General features: G+C 43.2%; 1 pseudogene; it reads left to right on the top strand.

Annotated features, from left to right (window-relative positions):
- Positions 1–2,306: 2,306 nt before the first annotated feature.
- LOC119280306 lies at positions 2,307–19,566 on the top strand (annotated as a pseudogene).
- Positions 19,567–19,937: the final 371 nt, after the last annotated feature.

Here is a 19,937-nt window from a genome sequence, read left to right as displayed (position 1 = left end):
GAAAGAAAAAATATATGTCTGAATAATGTTCATCCGTCATGACTACTCTTTGAGCACAGTTTACTCAGGAGTAGTTTTTCATGTGGTATTTTAGGAAACAGAGCAAGTGCTGCTTTCAGGTCAGCATTTGCAGTATTATTTATTGATTACTCGGCCTGTGGGTTTCATTGACAGATCTTCAACTGCGGAACCATCAAGCCGCGGCTGATTTGATCATGGTTCGACACAAGTCGTGGACATCAACGGCAACAGTTGGATCTCCAACATTTATCTTTACCCCCAAGTCGTCCAAGATCACATTGACGACGCAGCCCGAGACGCGCCTTTAACTTCATGACGTACAGATTCTCAATGGAACCAGTGTCGGCAACGACGCGGCCCACGACCGGCCCCTCCTTCATGAGGTGCACATCCCTGACGGATAGGTCAATGGAGAACAGATTACAGGCGTACAGGCTTTGCACCACGTTTCTTAGAGGAGACGGTGTGGCGGAATCGGAGCTCGGTAATGACGCGGCCCGGGAATCATGTAGTGGTGGTTCTAGAACCAGATCCATGGAATTTCTGGTTTGACTGACAGTAAAGGTGACTCAAGGCAAACCGGTAGACTCCAACTCCTTTGTGCACATGTTGTTTGATGGAATGTCACACCCTAATTTCTGCGAGACATGGCTTTGCTGGTCTCGAGTATTACCGTCACTTATTCAACGGTGTTCATATAGCAAGCGCATTTGCTGATTTTCTGTCTGTACGTATATGCATATGCTTCCTTTTAAACTGGCAAAAAAAGTAAGCTTCTCACCTCTGAACCTTCTCCTTTTTGGTTATTTCCATGTTCTTGCTCTACGTGGCACTGGCACATACTGAAGACTTCAGCTGTATTGGTCCACCTAATTATCTCAAATGAATATTAGCCCGATGCTGAGAGACTGGACGTGATTGGTTGAACAAGTAGGTAAAGTACCAAAAGCATCCACTTGCACCCCAACAATTCAATACTCATATGGGCTCCCATTTTCCTAGCTAAGCAAGTATCTGCACGTCTAGCTAGCTCATACCACCATTCTCTTCTCCACTCTGCACTGCAATTGTGTTTATAATCTTCAAGCACAAGTACTTACTGTACATAACTACTAACAAAGATGTGCTGATGCAAAATGTAGACAACTAATAAAACAAAGTGACACTATTATAACAGAAGTCTAAACACATTGCTTTTTTTCTTATACTAACCAATGGAGTAAAGGAAAGTGGTGTGTTGTTTCGAGCTCGTCTTTCGGTCCCTACATCTTCTATTTCTCTGATTCTCTCATTGATGTGCTCCTATGTGTGGAACCTAAATAGGAGGACCTCCTTTTTACTATGAAGGTGATAATCCAGTTATGCCTTTTGTTTTCCAAAAGGCTATTTGATTTCACCTCTTTGGGGTGTTTGCAGTTTTTCTTTGTGGCTGCGACTGTGACTGTGACAGAGTTTTTTTCTCTACAAAATTAATTTTGAGTTCCCCGTAAAAGTTTCTCTTAAATAATATTTCACTGCAATCTTCATATGAAATAGGATTTTTGTAACCTATTGGTGGTTGAGGCTTAGTGCTTTTAAGAATAGTAATTTTGCCTGCAATTTGGAGCCGTTTCATTGGCTGCACATATGTACTGAACTGTTGCAATGTACGACAAACCTTTTGTAGCATCCTTCGAAGCATCATCTATTTAAGAAATGAAGATGCCCCAGCCGGCAACGTGCTATGCCAAGAAGGTTCAGTCAGCTGTCCCTATTACATTATGTCAACCAAGTAACAATGCCGTCCCGGTGCTGAGCTACAGACGGCTGGAAGGGTAGTTATTTACTAATTTGGCCGCCTAATCGTCTAGAGAGAAAAAAAACTGCCCAGTGATGAGCTATTGCAAGACTCTCTTGGATTTCACCGCCATTTTTGTCCTGCTTGCCGTCGACAACACCAAGTATGCTCTATTTCTTCCATTCTTATCAAGCGCTTGAGATTTAGCTCAAGCGCAACAATTAACGTGAGCATTCGTTTGCTGTACAGCCTCTATCCGCCACAACCAAAGATCCAGTAAATGGCTGAACTGCAGCTCTGATTCCCGTATTCTCCGGCCTCCTCTCCAGGTCCAGCTCCAAGGATCTCACCGCGGGTGTGCTAAGTTACTCACATTTGCTTCCATTTTTCCTCAGAAGCGTATGCATCTGCAGACGTAGCTTGTTCACACCTCCATTTTCTTCTCCGCCCTGTGTGTGGTTCTGCAGTTGTGGATCTGCGCGTGCAGCTGCCAGCTCCGAGCATTGCGATGGCAGAGGTGGTGGCCACCGTGGTGGTCGGGCCACTGCTGTCCATCGTCAAGCAGAAGGCGTGCAACTACATCCTGGACAAGTACAAGGTGATGGATGGCATGGAGGAGCAGCATAGGGTGCTCAAGCGCAAGCTGCCGGCCATCCTGGACGTCATCGACGATGCTGAGCAGGTGGCGTCCAAGAGAGCCGGGGTCAAGGCTTGGCTCGAGGAGGTCAAGAGGGTGGCCTACGAGGCGAATGAGGTTTTCGACGAGTTCAACTATGAGGCACTCCGTCGCGAGGCCAAGAAGAATGGGCACTACAGAAAGCTTGGATTCGATGCGGTGAAGCTCTTTCCCACCCACAACCGTTACACGTTCCGCAACAAGATGGGAAATACGCTATGCAGGGTTGTGCAGGACATTGAAGTCCTTGTGGCTGAGATGAATGTCGTCGGGTTCAAATATCAGGAGCAAGCACCGGCATCCAAGGACTGGAGGCAGACAAATCATGTTATCTTCGATCCAAAGGAAATCATCAGCAGATCGAGAGGCCAAGACACTAAGAATATTGTTGATATGATAATTGGTCACGATAGCGATGAGAATCTCTTGGTTATTCCCATCTTTGGAGTAGGGGGGCTAGGCAAGACCACCTTAGCGCAACTCATTTACAATGAACCTGAAATTCAGAAGCATTTCGAGTTGCTGATCTGGGTTTGTGTCTCTGACAACTTTCATGTCGATTCCCTGGCTAAAAGAATAGCTGAAGCAGCAACTCCCAGCAAAAGCACATGTGAAGCAGCTTCTAAGAAAAGCCCACTGGATAACCTTCAAGATGAACTAAGTGGGCGTAAGTACCTCCTTGTATTGGATGATATCTGGAACCGAGAGAGCGATAAGTGGGAAAAGCTCAAGAACCGCCTTACCCATGGTGCCAAGGGTAGTGTGGTTTTGATAACTACTCGTGATGAAGGAGTCGCAAAAATAATGGGTACAACTAAAGCCTATAATCTTGCAGCTTTGGAAAATGACTTCATAAAGGAAATTATCGAGACAAGAGCATTCAGTTTGCAGAAGGAAGGAGTAAGGCCTGCCGAACTAGTGGAAATGGTTGGTGAGATTGTGAAGAGGTGTCGTGGCTCTCCTTTGGCCGCAACTGCACTGGGCTCGGTGTTGCGTACAAAGACCAGCAAAGAAGAATGGGAGGCTATATCAAGCAGTAGCAGCATTTGCACCGAGGAGTCTGGAATCTTACCAATACTCAAGCTCAGCTACAATGATTTGACATCACAGATGAAGCAGTGCTTTGCTTTCTGTGCTGTGTTTCCCAAGGATTATGAGATTGATGTGGGCAAGCTGATCCAACTATGGATCGCACATGGCTTTATCCATGACCAAAAAGAAGTTAGGCCTGAAACCATTGCCAATCATATTTTCAAGGAATTATCCTCAAGGTCATTCTTTGTGGATGTGAAACAAGTCCGAGTCTCATTCAACAAGCGCTATACAGGGGATAGTTACTTCAAACATACATGTAAAATCCATGATCTAATGCACGATGTTGCACTATCTACAATGCAAAATGAATGTGCTCTAGCACCTACAGAACTAAGTCAGAGTGAGTGGCTTCCAGATACAGCTCGTCATTTACTTTTGCCTTGTGAAGAACCAGACACTATTTTGAATGCTTCTCTGGCAAAAAGATCTCTAGCTGTGCAGACACTTCTATGCCATAGGGTAATGAAACGTCCACTCCAGCATTTATCAAAATACAGCTCTTTGAAGGCATTACAGCTCTGTACATTGACTAGCTCATTCCCCTTGAAATCAAAGCATCTGCATCACCTAAGGTACATTGATCTCTCATGGAGTTACAAGATCGAAGCACTTCCTGAAGATATAAGTATTTTATACAACCTGCAAACATTGAACGTCTCTGGCTGCTACAAACTTCGTTGGCTTCCGAGGCAAATGAAGTATATGACAGCCCTTCGTCACCTCTACACTCATGGTTGTCCAGAGATGAGGAGCATGCCCAGTAACCTTCGAAAACTCATGTCCCTACAAACGCTTACATGTTTTGTAGCAGGTCCTACTGGCTCTGGGTGCAGTAGTGTTGGAGAGTTGCAACAGCTAAACCTTGGTGGTGAGCTACAGCTACTTCAACTAGAGAACGTGACAGAAGATGATGCGAAATCTGCAAATCTCGAAAACAAGAAGGAACTTCAAGAATTGTCATTAAAATGGACCGTTAGTGGTAGGGATGATGCAAGAGTGCTTGAGGGTCTCAAACCTCATAATGGGCTGCAGGCTATAAGGATAGAATCCTACGGAGGCACTACCTTTCCAACATGGATGGCTATGTTGGTAAACATGGTTGAGATCCATCTTTCCGACTGTAAAAAACTTCAATGGTTATTCAGTTGTCGTACATCCTTCACTTTTCCAAATCTGAAGGTTTTTACACTACGAGGTCTGGAATGCTTGGAACGTTTGTGGGAACCAACAAATGAGGAACAAGATGCAGAGATATTATTTCCTCAGCTTGACATGTTGTGTGTTATAGATTGTCCAAAGCTGACAATGAAAGCTAAAGCACCAAAGGTGACTGGCTTAGGCTTCGAGGGAGGTGAGGAAGAGATATTCCTGTAGATAGCAAGATATCTGACTTCATTGACCAATCTGAATCTGCATAACCGTAAAGACACGAAAACAACCTCGGCGGTATGGGCGGCGGTGGCTGATCATAGTTTGACTTTGTTGACCAATCTGAAACCGGAGAACTGTGAAGACACAGAATCAACCTTGGCGGCTGATTGTAGTTTGACCCAAGTGGTGGATGCCATGGAAAAATGGAATCATCATGATTTCCCTCTAGCAAATATGAAGTTAATTGGCTTTAAGTCACGTGTAACTGACCTATGTGCATGTTTTAAACAGCTTCAACACTTGTGCATCAAGGATTGTGCCGCGCTTGTCTACTGGCCAGATAAAGAGTTCCAAAGCTTGGTATCCTTGAGGAGTCTAGAGATACTTTACTGAAAACAACTGGTTGGATGCACAGAAGTGGCTCTCGAGGCTGAGCCATCAACAGCATCAGAAACCTCGAGTCAGCTCCTGCCACGTCTTGAGCTTGTTAATATTTGTGGTTCTGAAAGCATGGTAGAGGTGTTGAAACTCCCTGCATTCATGAGGAGAATTACTATTGAACATTGCAGTAAGCTCAAGTCCATATTCAGCAGGAGTCTGCAACAGGGAAAGTCAGCATCATCGATTCTTCAAGGGCCACCTGTTCATTCAGAGGTGTTATCGTTATCAGCCCTAGCCAGGGTGGAACATTTTCCCTTTCCATGTTTAGAAGATATATGCATAGGAGGGTGTGATAGCTTAACAGGGGTCCTGGATCTTCCCCCATCCCTCAAGAAAATTTCAGTTTATGGGTGCTGTGAGTTGAGATCAGTGGAATCTCACTCAGGAGAGTTCCCATCATTGGAGAGCCTCTACTACATAAATTGCAAAGCCTTGTCATTCCTACCTGATGGGCCACAAGCATACTCTTCTCTCCGAATGCTTTCGATTAGAAACTGTCCTGGTATAAAGAGGCTCCCTGCAGGCCTGCAACAACGTCTAAGCAGCCTTGACGGGAAAGGTCTAGATGCCCGCCATGTAGGTATGTACGCACACATCAGTTTCCTTTTCTATTAGCCTGTCAAATTTCAGCAACAAATTCAGAATCCTTCCGGATATACAACTACTCGAGCTGGATGGAAAGACTCTAGCCAGCTAGCTAGATACGTAATTTAAACAAAGAGGGCCTTGTCTTTTTTTCGGTGTAATAAGAGCAACCATGTTTACACTTAGTAATTACTATACTGCACTAGAGAGTATATTTGATCAAGTAAGTCACAGATAGTGGCAATAGCGCACACCGAAGATAATGGTAACAACATGACTAGTACAGTAGTAACACTACCCAACAAGTTAATTCTTCGTTCCTCGTGCTTTTCCAGTGTAAACTACTTTGATACTTCATAATTAGTATACTTGTAAATTCACTGTGCCATCATTTGTGAACAGAGCCTACTCTATTGAAGCCCAAGACATGGAGAAATGCCTTCCGCAGAGATTAGCGAGCTGTCAAGGTGCAAGTGCAACACCATCACCATGGGAAGTCATGATGTCACATCATCACTATGGCAAGCTACGACCAATCGGGATTTATATTCAGAGTGTTATTTTTTTTCCGTTGTTGATTGTGCACGGCTCCCCCTCTGCAGAACTGTTTCCGCGCATACAGCCTGGCTAGAGAAGAAACCATGCATATTTATTTGGATAGAGTATGTATTGCCGTGCTTTCTTTTGTGAGCCAAGAATCCTGTGACACTTAATTTAAGCACGTACGTCACTGTATTTTCCTGTTCCGAGGAATGCACCAAGTTATGCTATGTGCGATCTCTGGCTTTGATTCGGAACACACTATCTAGCTGTAACTCATATCATAGATGATGACCTTTTATATATCTCCTTCAGTGTGGTTTCGGTAGTCACTGTATCACCAACTCTCTTTGTAAGAGCAAATGGCGTTCATCATTTTGTTCTCCGCAGTTCATCATGTTGGCACAGTTTAGTCAGGACTGAATTTTCATGTTTTATTGTACGAAACAGAGCAAGTGCTACCTAACCGTAGTGTCCACTCTGCTTTCAGGTCAGCATTATGTGTGAGCAAATGGCATTTGTCGTTTTGTTCGTCCGTGGTGACTCTTTAATTAGCACGGTTTAGTCAGGAGTAATTTTTCATGTGATATTTCAGGAAACAGAGTAAAAAGTGCTACGTATCAAACTGGATGCTTTCAGGTGAGCATTATTTACTGTTTACTACTCAGCTTGAGGAGCTGTGCATGTCACTCTGATATTTTAGGGTGCGAGTGAGACACTGATGTGGTTCGTGTGGGTAGCTAAACCTATGACTTGACTGGCCAATCTTCAACTGCAGAACGATGCATGAAGACAGAGCGGACGTGGCTGATCATAGTCTGTTTAACTCACACAAGTGGTGGACATCAAAGGCAACACCAAGCCTGTTTTTTGCCCTTGCTCCAAGTACTCCAAGATTACATTTGTACGTGGAATACTCCACGTGCCATACCATACGTCAGTTTCCTTCTCCGTTAGTGTCACATAACATTTCAGTAAAAAGAAAAAATCAATCGTCCTTTCAGAGATTAGCGAGGTGCCAACTTGTAACAGTATCGCCGTGGGAAGCAGCGGCAGAACTTTTTGTTACTATACAGGAGTATTCTTGAACATATATAGAGAAACATGCATTAGACCCGGGAAAACGCACGTCTCCGCATGCATGCATGGAAGGAGCGGCGTTACTGCTTCGGCAGACGGGGTTGCCGGTGATCCTTGAGTCTGACTGTACCGCACAACCTTGTTAATGCTGCTAGCAATACCATCACGGAAGAATCTGACTAGATAGATATATACCCGAGCGTTGTTCAAGAAGCAAACATGCATTTCTCTGCGGGGAGATGGTCTAAGCTTCCATCCTATACCTAGTTTCTTTTTCTTTATCCGGAGTACTAAGTAGTTTTTCCATCCTATACCTTCCCCGACCCTCACCCCTCACAAGAAAAGAAAAAAAAAGAACCTTCCCCATCCCCATCCCCTCCGCCGCCGGCGATTCGATTCTTGCTGCTGCCCCACGCCCCCTGCAGTCGAATCCAATCCCTCTTTACCCAATCGCCAAGGGAGGGAGGCAAAGCCACCATGAAGATGCGTATGCTGCTGCTGCGCCAACAAGCTTCTTTCTTCTTCCCCCCTCCTCTTCTTCCCTGGAGGACGGACGGATGCTGCGGCAAGAAGAAAAGAATCTCACTCCATCGCCCGGCCTTATCTCCAATCCTTTCTTAGTCTGCTCTCTGCTTGCTGGTGGATCTTTCCTAGTTTGTGACTTGCAAATTATCTCTCTGCTTCGGCAGCCTGGTCGTTTTGGAGGGCCAACACTGACCGGTGTTGAGGCTGAGGCCTCACGAGGCTGCGTTCACCGTCTTGGATTTCACCGCCACAGACAGGTATGCTGCTCTGTTTCCCTCTCTTGTTATTTACCTCTTTAGATTCAGCTCAGGCGCAGCCATTAGGGTCGATTGACCGAATTGATCTTGCTTGCAGTGCAGCCACCATCAGTCACAACTCACAACCAATTGATCCATCCACACAAACATCCAGTAAATGGAGGCGACTGCGATCAGGCATTGGCAGATCTTTCATAGTTTGTGACTTGTAAATCATCTCTCTGATTCGGTGTTGAGGCAGGTGTTTAGGCTGAGGGCTCCGAGGCTGTCTTCACCATCTTGGATTTCACAGCCACACCCTTCATCTTGGTGGCGGCCGTGCCGTCGACACACCAGGTATGCTGCTCTGTTTCCTCCTCTGTTATTTACCTCTTCAGATTTAGCTCAAGCACAGACGTTTACACCCAGCATCATCGTTTTGCAGTACACGACCTATTGACCCACACAAACATTCACTAAATGGAGGTGACGGCCATCAGCATTGGCAAGTCCGTGTTGAGCGGGGCGCTCAACTATGCCCAGTCAGCTGTGGCTGAGGAGGTGGCTCTGCAGCTCGGTGTCCAGCGTGACCACTCCTTCATCTCGGACGAGCTCGAGATGATGCAGTCATTCCTGATGGCTGTTCACGACGAGAGAGACGACAATAGGGTGGTCAGGACTTGGGTGAAACAAGTCCGTGACATCTCCTACTCCGTCGAGGACTGCCTCCTGGATTTTGCTGTCCGTCTCGAGAAGCAATCCTGGTGGTGTCTCTCTCGCAAGGTGCTGGCCCGCCGTTATGTGGCGATGCAGATGAAGGAGCTCAGAGCCAAGGTGGAGGAGGTCAGCCAGAGGAACCAACGGTATCACCTCATCAAGGGCTCTAGCTCCAAACCCACCTCTGCTATTGGGCAACCTATCAACTCCAGTGCGACAATGTCTGCTGCTGAGGATGCAAGGCTGCGGCGGCAGAAAGCAAAATTGGATCTGGTCAAGTTGATCAATTGCAAGGGTGACACACTTCAAGTGATAGCGTTCTGGGGCACAAGTAGTAGTGATCTGGGGGAGACGTCCATCATCAAAAGTGCCTATGAAGATCATATGGTACACACGAATTTTGATTGTTGTGCTTGGATCACATTGATGTACCCTTTCAATCAGACAGATTTCATTCGAAGCATCATTAGGCAAATTTATGTTAATTCTCTTCAAGAAACAGGAGAAGAAGGAAAATCAGCTATTGGGGCCCAAGTTTTGAGGATGATGGCAACGATGAAAGAAGATAGTTTGGCTCATGAGTTCAAGAGATATTTGAATTTCAAGAGTTACCTAATTGTACTCAATGGCATACACACCATTGAAGAGTGGGATTGCATTAAAACATGTTTCCCAAACAACAAGAAAGGAAGTCGAATCATAGTATCCATTGAGAAAGTTGAAGTTGCAAGCTTATGCATAGGAGCAGAGGATGAAGCTCTGGTGCATAAGAAGTTATTTGTTGATCGATTTCTTTATGCTTTCTACAGTAAGGTAATTTTGATGTCTTGAAATTTGTCAAATTAATGTTCCTCTTGTTAAGTTTGTTTAGTGCCGCAACTAGTGGTTGACATAATCAACTAGCTTGGACTTGTGTTTTCCTGAAAGTTTTAGGTTAATAGCCATTCTACTTAGTTCAATTAAAAAAAAATCTCTTTTTCATGGGAAAGAATTTGTAGGATTTATGTACATTTTACTTACGCTACTACTGAGATATATAGTAACCTTGATTTATCAAGGTCAATGTGCATAAATGACTCCATGTGGTATTTATACATCTCCCCCTCCACCCCCCATCATCTGTTTTCATTGCATGTCGTCTGCCTTAGCCTTAGATCCAATCTCGTACTCCATTGGTTTTCTAGCTCAGGTCCTCAACTCTCGTGTGGAGTTATTTGGCTTCCTATACTTATCTAGGGGCCACTGGTCAGTAACCAGCAATGAATTATATCCTCTCCATTTTTTACACCAATGAAAGGTTCCAACCACTTGAATTTTGGAAAGGTTCCAACCACTTGAACCCGTAACAGTGTTTCACACTACTGGAATTTCCCTCTTTGCCGAGTGTTAGGCTCTTTGCCGAGTGCATTATGACGGACACTCGACAATAGTATCTTTGCCGAGCGCTACACTCAGCAAAAAAATGAAATTCGGCAAACAGATACTTTGCCGAGTGTCATGGACAAAACGCTCGGTAAAACAACAACACTCGGCGAATAGGGCTTTGTCGAGTGCTACACTCGGTAAAAGGGGGTCTTTACCGAGTGTCACACTCGGCAAAAGGTGGTCTTCGCTATGTTGCATGGTTTTTGCTGTGGAGGTTGCATACGACCTCCGATGACGATGGTCCAAAAATAAAAGTTGTTCATTTTGATGAGACGGATAATTTTCATGTTGACAACTTTTTCATTTGAGGCCATATTAATTACACTTTTTGCCATGTAAATAATTTGGCCTCAAATGACTAAGGTGAGTATCATATTCATTGCATAGATTATAATGTGCCCAAATTAGACACATACGTGCATCTTGCCATTAAAACAATGTTACCAAATAGAGTTTCCCACATTTTTGTACGAAAAAATCATTTTTCATTTTCTAAGTGTAAAAAATGGGTATTTTTTGTGAAGCAAGTAAAATAAATAGGGTGCAAAATGGCACCACTTCAATTTTCACAGTAAGTAGACCATATTTTATGCACAATGCCCAAGTATTAAGGATTTTCTAGATTTCTAGCTACTTTCGCATATTTAAATGGCTTTATGTTGATTTCTCAAAAGTAATTCAAATTTGAACTGCAAGTGTATGATACCTCCGTCCTAAAATTTGGAAAAATATATTTTTAGGTACACAAGTAGTCATTATATGGGAGAACCTCTTAGAGTTTTGAGAGATTCAATCCCTTGCCATGAATAGCCATGCCGAACATTTTGACCCCGTTTTGGAGAAAATGAAAGAAAAAGAATACAAGTTCAAAAAATGCAATCCTTTCGCATGGAGTCCTTCTATGTGTACTAGTTGCAAGGAAAAATAAAAAACTTTGAATATGACAAATGTGAAAAAAAATCTTCACAAAACGGGCTATCGTGTATGAACATTCTTGGCTTTCAAGTGGAATGAGCAAGTTGATGGCCATATTCATTACATAATTTATTATAATGTTCCAAAATGAGACACATACGTGCATCTTGCCATTACAAACAATGTTACCAAATAGAGTTTCCCACTTTTTTGTACAAAAAAACCATTTTTCACTTTCTAAGTGTAAAAAATGGGTATTTTCGTGAAGTAAGTAAAATAAATAGGCGGCGAAATAGCACAACTTCAATTTTCACAGTAAGCAGACCTTATTTCATGCACAATGCCCAAGTACCAATGATTTTCTATATTTCTAGCTACTTTCGCACATTTAAATGACTTTATGTTGATTTCTCGGAAGTAATTCAAATTTGAACCGCGAGTGTGTGATAGTTCTGTCCCAAAATCTAGGAAACAATATTTTTAGGTACACAAGTGATCATTATATGGGAGAACCACTTAGAGGTTTGAGAGATTCAATCGCTTGCCATGAATAGCCATGTCGACCATTTTGACCCCATTTTGAGAAAAAGGAAAGGAAAAGAATACAAGTTCAAAAAATGCAATCCTTTCGCATGGAGTCCTTCTATGTGTACTAGTTGCAAGGAAAAATAAAAAACTTTCATTATGATAAATGTGAAAAAAAAAATCCTTCACAAAACGGGCTATCGTGTATGAACATTATTGGTTTTCAAGTCAAACGAGCAAGTTCATGGTCATATTCATTACATAATTTTTTATAATGTTCCAAAATGAGAAACATGGTTGCAGTTTAACATTACGAACAATGTTGCCAAATAAAGTTTTCAAGTTTGTTGTACAAAAAAACTATTTTTCATTTTCTAAGCGTAGAAAACCAGTATTTTTTGTTAAGCAAGTAAATAAAATAGGGTGCAAAATGGCACCATTTCAATTTTCACAGTAAGTAGACCTTATTTTATGCACAATGCCCAAGTTTCAAGGATTTCTCGATTTCTAGCTACTTTTGCACATTTAAATGACTTTATGTTGATTTCCCGAAAGTAATTCAAATTTGTACAGCAAGTGTGTCATAGCTTTGTCCTAAAATTTAGCAAAAAATATCTTTAGGTACACAAGTAGTCATTATATGGGAGAACCACTTGGAGTTTTGAGAAATTCAATCCTTTGCCTTGAATAATCATGCCGATCATTTTGACATTGTTTTGGAAAAATGAAAGAAAATGAATACAAGTTCAAAAAATGCAATCCTTTCACATGGAGTTCTTTTATGTGTACTATATTCAAGGGAAAATACCAAACTTGAATTTTAGGGACAAAATAATTTACAATATATAAAAGTAAGATGAAGAAGAAAGCACACAAAGAAGCACACATGCTTTGCTTCCTTCCTATTGGCTGAACACCCAAGCACATGGATCGGTGAGGTGGCAGGCTGGTGGCCAAGCACACCCACATCCACTTATCTCCCTTGTTTCTCTCCCTCTCTCGCTATCTGCCATGCTGGCCGTTGATTTTGTTGGAGATTCACCTTCATGCATGCATACTTTATTATTATTACTCAATTCATCTGTCGTATCCCATCAATGTGGTCATACCAACTAGTCACTCACAATAAAACAAGTTGTTGATGGTTGCATAATGTTTCATAATCTTTTTTGGGGTTAATAGTTTCATAATGTTTATCATGTTTGAAGACTTAAATTTCAAATCTTGTCAAAATATATTCAAGAATGTTTTTGTCTCAAAGGCCACGTCACCAGGAACATTATTGAATTTTTCCCATGGAATTAGCAAATTTCGATGAAACAAGTTTGAAGCCCAGTTATTTAGTTGTCAAAAAAAATTTAATTTCAGAAAACATATTCAATATTGGTCTTGTTTTAATGATCTTGCCGAAAAAACACATTTGTGTAAACAGAAAGTAAAACAAATTTTTATTTGAAAATATACTAGGCATCTATTTGTTTGAATGAAACTTAATGATTAGAGAATAACACATGTTAGGGGTAGAGAGAACACTATAAATGATGTCAGTGGGCCCATAGAAAAGAAAATAAAAAAATGTGCATGCATGCACGGGATGGTAGAAATTCCACTCTCCTTATCTCTCGTTCATTTCTCTCTTCTGTTGGTTGGGAAGAACCGAAGGAGTCGACATGGTCGAGATCTCCGACGAAATGCGTTGAGGAGGAGCTTTGTGGCGACCATGGCGAGGCGCTCAGGCACCCAAGGAGAAGGTGGCCATGGCAACTGCCGTTGCGCTCAGGCAGCACCTGCTGCTGGCCGGCGAGATGGCGGCCATGGCGACGGCCGTGAGCCTCCGGCCTGCTTCTCCCCTATGGCGACTCGGACGCGAGGTGGAGGCCATGGCGACGGCACCGAGCCTCCCGAAGTTTTTGGGAGCGAGATAGTGGCAACTGAGCCTCCCAGCCGGCAGCAAAGAGGCAAAGCAGTAGCGGCGGCTGGCAACATCCGCACGTAGAAGCATCGGCAGGGCGTCATAGTGAGGCGCAGTCCGGCGGCTTGAACGCGGTGGTGTGGTCTGGGCAGCGGCGGCAGCTGCGTTGCATCATTTCTTCTAATTCAGCTCAAAAGTTTTGCCGAGTGCATGCACTCGGTAATGCTTTGTCCGTTTGCCGAGTGCCTGTTGCGCCGTCTCCGTTCGTTGCCTGTCAAGTCACTTTATAATGCCGAGTATATACCCCTGTTTGACACTCGGTAAAGGATTTGCTCTCGGCAAATATCTGTTTGCTGAAAAGGTGTATGCCGGGTGAGCTTTGCCGAGTGCAACTCTCGGCAAAGACTTTCGAGGGTTTCCGGCCCTTTGTCGAGTGTTCCTGGCACTCGGCGTACGTGACAATTCCAGTAGTGCAAGTAATCAATGATGGAAAATCCAAGTACCTATTTTACTTGTAAACTCTTTCATATCATAATATTTTGTTTGATATATTTACATGTTGAAGTATTGTGCCCAACATCATATCCAACAATTTCCCTACATGTATATATACTCCCAATATACTTTCTTTTCTTTTTTGTCCTACATAGGAAACTACATGATTTATTAGAGATTTTCATATCTTTTTAGAACAGAAGTATTATATGAAAAATTACAAAAAACTTAAAAGAGGACAAAATATTATCATGTGAAAAGGAAGGCAACACCTAATCATTAATCGTGTGCTTGTGTTTAGGTTTCTCAGGAGGGAAGCAATTCGGAGGAAAAAGGGTCCACCTCATATGTAACCCCTAGCGTTGTTAACAGCTCTGCACACAAGAATATCCTCACACGTATGGAGACAATGGCTACTCTAGAGGAATCTCGCCTCATCGGGAGAGGGAATGAAAAAGAGGAAATCATCAAACTAATCTCAAAAAAAGATCCCCAGCAATTTCATGTGTTCTCCTTGTGGGGAATGGGTGGTATTGGAAAAACAACACTAGAGAGTGACATCTATCAAAGCCAAGAGATTAGTAGCATGTTTGATAAGCGTGCTTGTGTCACAGTCATGCGCCCTTTCAACTCAGCAGCACTCCTTGAGAGCTTAATTCTGCAATTCAGAGATAAGAATGAAGATACAAAAGATAAGAATGAAGATATAAAAGAGATAGATTTAAGGAGCTGTTTAGAAGGAAAGAGATATTTGCTTGTTCTTGATGATTTATGGTCTATAGGAGAGTGGGATGCTATAAAATAATATTTGCCAGAAACGGCAGCAAGCTGCATAATAGTCACCACAAGGGAAGAGAATATTGCCAAGCACTGCTCAAAGGATGGTATAAACATATACAAGCTGAACCATCTGGGCCCCGATGACGCATGCACCCTCTTCACCAGAAAGGTAAAAATGAAGTAGTGTCATGCTCAATTAGTTGTTCTGTTAATCCTCTCCTTCTTATTTCTGTTACTGCTTTAAACTTCACAAACAATATCTTTGTGAGTAGATATAACAGAATTATAAATTCAACTTGCTAGTCCTTTGTCCACTAGAAAATTTGAATTGCTATTTGGTAGAAATCTCGCGCAATAGCTAGAATGAGGTGGAGACATGATAATCTATGTAGTTATAGTTAGGTCCAACCAAATAATTTGTGGATTTTGTAGCTGTCAAAGTGAAGTAGGATATCCACTAGAAAACAAAGATTCAGCCTATTCTTACAAGATACAAAGGGGTGTGTATAGGCTTTTTTCCCTCGTTATTAAAGTTATTGCATGGCCACCTTTTTCTTGTGGATTTATTTTTTTAGCATTTTTATCCACCCAGATGTACTGCAACTAAACACATGCTTCAGTATTCATGGCAGAATATTCAATTTGCTCATAAGAATCTTTAGCCATTCACTGGCTTTGTCTTTGGTTCTTCCAGATTTGTGTATGATAAGTCAATGTGGATAAGGTTGTTAGCTACATGACCGGGTGCGCGGGTGTGTGTTGGGTCTGGCTATTTAAGCCATTGTAAGCTGCTTTGTTTCAGTGAGTCGAGTGCAGCATGAGTGCCAGGGAGAGAGATGTAGTCTCTGGGAGCGTATGTGCGCTCATCATACATGGCGGTGTCCGTGTATGTTTTCCAATTTGAGCTGAAAGAAAAAAAATGCCATGTGCACGGCGAGGTGTTCGTCGCCGAGGCGTATGTTGCCGCAAATACTCTTGTCTCGAGTTCGTCTCTTCCGTCCGGTGTTCGTGTCACCGGAGGGCTGCTCAGCATGTGTCGCCAGAGGGTTTGTCCCAACACACAGAACTCAGAACAGCAAAAAACAACGCAAAGAACTCACAGTCGGACCGCCGTTTTGAGCCAAAGCCTCACACTCGCCCCTCCTCCCTCAAGGCTAGAGCGACCGGCATCACCACTGCAGCACGCCCTGCTGAATGCGCCACAAGCTCACAACCAAGGGCCATTGCCTCGGTGCCCAATGCCCTGCCACACCCCTACCTGGTTTACCATATCCTAAAAGATCCAGATCCAGCACAGGAGTGTTAGCGTCTTAATCTTGTACTTAGTTTTATTTCCATTTCTTTGTAAGGTGGAGCATCAGTCAAATGTGTAGGCCATGCTTCTCCTCTGTAGCCTAGTTATCTTTCTCCTTCATTGAATAGCAGGTGAGGGAGAGGCATGGGTGAGATGTATACCTCCACAACTTGCTGCTGGAGGAGTTGCTACTATGAGAAAAATAGCAAAGGAAGGCAACCCAATTGAAAGGGGGTTGGAAATAGCCGGTGCTTGCGTGCTCTGTTCTTAGCCGTCCAGTGCCTGAAACCTGCTTGTTGTATTGTTTCTTCCACTGTGTCCACCAAAATCAAGTCGGCTGCTGTGTCCACCGGCAAAGGGAGGACGAGGGAGACTCGGTGTCCATCGTGAAGAACACAATGCGACAGCAGGTGGGCGAGAGGTGTAGAATGGAACCCTAAACCTAGTGGAGCGAGTCCGACCCGAGTCACCCACATTAAAATGGGGGCAACGCAGAGACCAAATTGTTTTCTAAGAAATCTAATAGTTCACACTTCATTGGGTGTTTTTGTTGTTATGGTGCTCTCCTTGAATTCCTCCACAATTATTCTGTTCACATGCATAAAAAAACTTCGTTGGATGAGTCATTAAGGTGTTAAGACTGAGGAACCATATTATTTTCTAATAGGAGCACCGTAAAAGAGCTGCTCATGTAGTAACCACATTCAGGTGTTATTATTATGACAAATATGCACCATTAACTAAGAGGCCCAATCATATCAAGTTCCTACTTTTGTAGCAATGTGAGGTAATTGATATCCAATGAAATCAGCAGCAAGAATACAATTAGCACCGAGGCAAGGTGTAGCTGTAGAAGTTAGAAGCATGATGGGAAATGAAATTGTTTTGATTTGCATTTTTGCGTGGAATGCAGGTAAGAATGAGCGAGACGTTAGGTTATTATACTATGGGCATGTTGCTAGGTGGGAGAAAAATCTTTTTATGAACAGAAATGAAGATAAAAAAATGATGTAGAAACTAATTATCCAACAAAAAGTAGCATTGTCTCACTTTAACATCTTTGTAGTACATATTCCCATATAAAAAATGTGTTAGACAATGGTGCATATTTGCTTTATTTCTTGTTGTACTAAATGACTTGATTGATATGGATTTCAGGTATTTAAGGAGGCTGTAAGTTTGGATGAGCGACATCCAGAGTTGGTTGAACCAGCAAGACTGATATTGAAGAAGTGCAGAGGGCTTCCCCTTGCACTAGTCATCATAGGTGGCTTCTTAGCAAACCAACCAAAAACTGCTTTTGAATGGAAAAAAATGAATGAGCATATCAGTGCTGAGTTGGAGATGAATCCAGAACTTGAGACCATAAAAGCAATACTCATGAAAAGCTATGATGGTTTACCCTATTACCTCAAGGCTTGTTTCTTGTATCTGGCCATCTTTCCCGAAGACCAGCAGATTGCACGGAGACGCTTAGTGCGTCGTTGGATTGCAGAGGGTTACTCAAGTGAGATGCGTGGCAGGTCTGTAGCGGAAGTATTGGAGTCTTACTTCATGGAACTCATAAGCAGGAGCATGATCCTGCCATCTCAACAGTCAATTCATAGTAGGAAAGGAATTGACTCCTGCCATGTCCATGATCTCATTCGTGAAATTGCCATCTCAAAGTCTATGGAGGAAAATCTGGTTTTCACATTGGAGGAAGGGTGCAGTTTAAATAACCGAGGCACAGTGCGTCATCTTGCTATAAGCAGTAATTGGAATGGGGATCAGTGTGAGTTAGAGAATATAGTAGACTTGTCCCGTGTACGCTCACTGACAGTGTTTGGAAATTGGAGGCCATTTTACATTTCTGATAAGATGAGGTTGCTACGAGTGCTGGATTTGGAAGGCAAGTGGGATCTAGTTGATCATCACCTTCAGCACATTGGCAAGCTTGTACATCTTAGATATGTTTCGCTAAGGGGACAAGCTTCCATATTTCACCTGCCAAATTCGCTGGGGAACCTGAGGCAGCTCCACACATTAGATATTTCAGGTACAAGCATAATAAAACTACCAAGTTCCATCATCAATCTTGAGAAGATGGAACACATTCTTGCTAGTGGCACAACAAATGCAATGAGCCATACAAATGCAAATAATCAGTCGCTGCTGGATTTCACTTTAGATTCAGTGTCATGTTGTGTGGCATGTTGTGCACCTAGGATTGTAAAAAAAGATCTCTATCTTGATGATGGTGCACAACTTAACAGGCGTGATATATGCACTGTGTTCTGCTGCAACATATTACCTTATTATGTGGCAGGACGAAATCCAGGTGGTGTTGAAGTGCCAAGGGGAATCTGGAAACTGAAGGCCCTGCACACACTGCATACTGTGGACGTCTCAATGAGGAAAGATGTTACACAAGATATAAAAAAGCTCACCCGGTTGCGCAAGTTAGGAATGATAGGCATCAACAAGAGAAACAGTCAGGAGTTGTGTCCAGCAATTGCATGTCTCAGCAGCCTGGAGTCCTTGTCACTGCAGTCATACGAAGCGACAGGTTTATCCGGCTGCTTGGATGGGCTGTCCTCACCTCCAGAAAACCTGCAGAGCCTCAAGTTGTTAGGCAACCTGGTTAAACTGCCGGAGTGGATCCAGGGCCTCAAAAATCTCGTGAAGCTGAAGCTAAAGCAGTCGAGGATATCGGAGCATGATGCGGCCATACAAGTCCTTGGGAACCTACCAAAACTGGCCACCCTACATCTATTGGTTGACTCGTTTGCTGGTGAAGAGGTCCGTTTCAGTTTCCGTCGGGAGGCATTCCTGAGCCTGAAGGTGCTGTAGCTGGATCGGATAAAAAACCTCAAGTCGGTGGGATTTGAAGAAGGAGCAGCCCCTAAGCTTGAGTTGCTACAGTATACTGGTTGGATCGGTACCAATGTTGCTGGGTTGTTTAGTGGGTTAGCATATCTCCCAAATCTCAAGGAATTTATGCTGTCTAGGAGGCACTGGGAGAAGACTGAGCGCATGGAACACTTGCGAGGCCAGCTGGCAGAGAATCAAAACGGGCCCGTTTTGAAGAGCTTGTAGCTAGCTGTACCCAACTCCCCTTGTTTCTTGTATCTTAATGTTCAAGTATTATTACGTCCCTCCATTATATTCCTAGTACACTAGTATCTTATTATATACCACCTACAAAGGGTGATTTTATATTACAAACCTTTGCTCTGCATTACAAACCTTTGAAGGCTCTCAAGGAGGCCACTGTCGTGTTCCTCGGGGCTAATCTGAGCGTGATTGGAGATAAGCTGGTTGACGCATATTTGCATATGCGGTCCGCCAAGGACTTGTGGGAGGCACTCGAATCTAAGTTCGGGGCTGCCGATGCAGGGAGCGAGATGTATATTATAGAGCAGTTCCACGATTACAAGATGGTTGAAAACCGTCCTGTATTGGAGCAGGCTCATGAGATAATATGCATTGTTAAGGAGCTTGAGCTTCTTAAGAGTTACCGGGCAAGTTTGTTGCGGGATGCATAA

Source organism: Triticum dicoccoides, chromosome 3B (genome assembly GCF_002162155.2).
Source record: "Triticum dicoccoides isolate Atlit2015 ecotype Zavitan chromosome 3B, WEW_v2.0, whole genome shotgun sequence".
Classification (NCBI taxonomy): domain Eukaryota; kingdom Viridiplantae; phylum Streptophyta; class Magnoliopsida; order Poales; family Poaceae; genus Triticum; species Triticum dicoccoides.
This window is presented reverse-complemented; position numbering and strand designations above follow the sequence as displayed.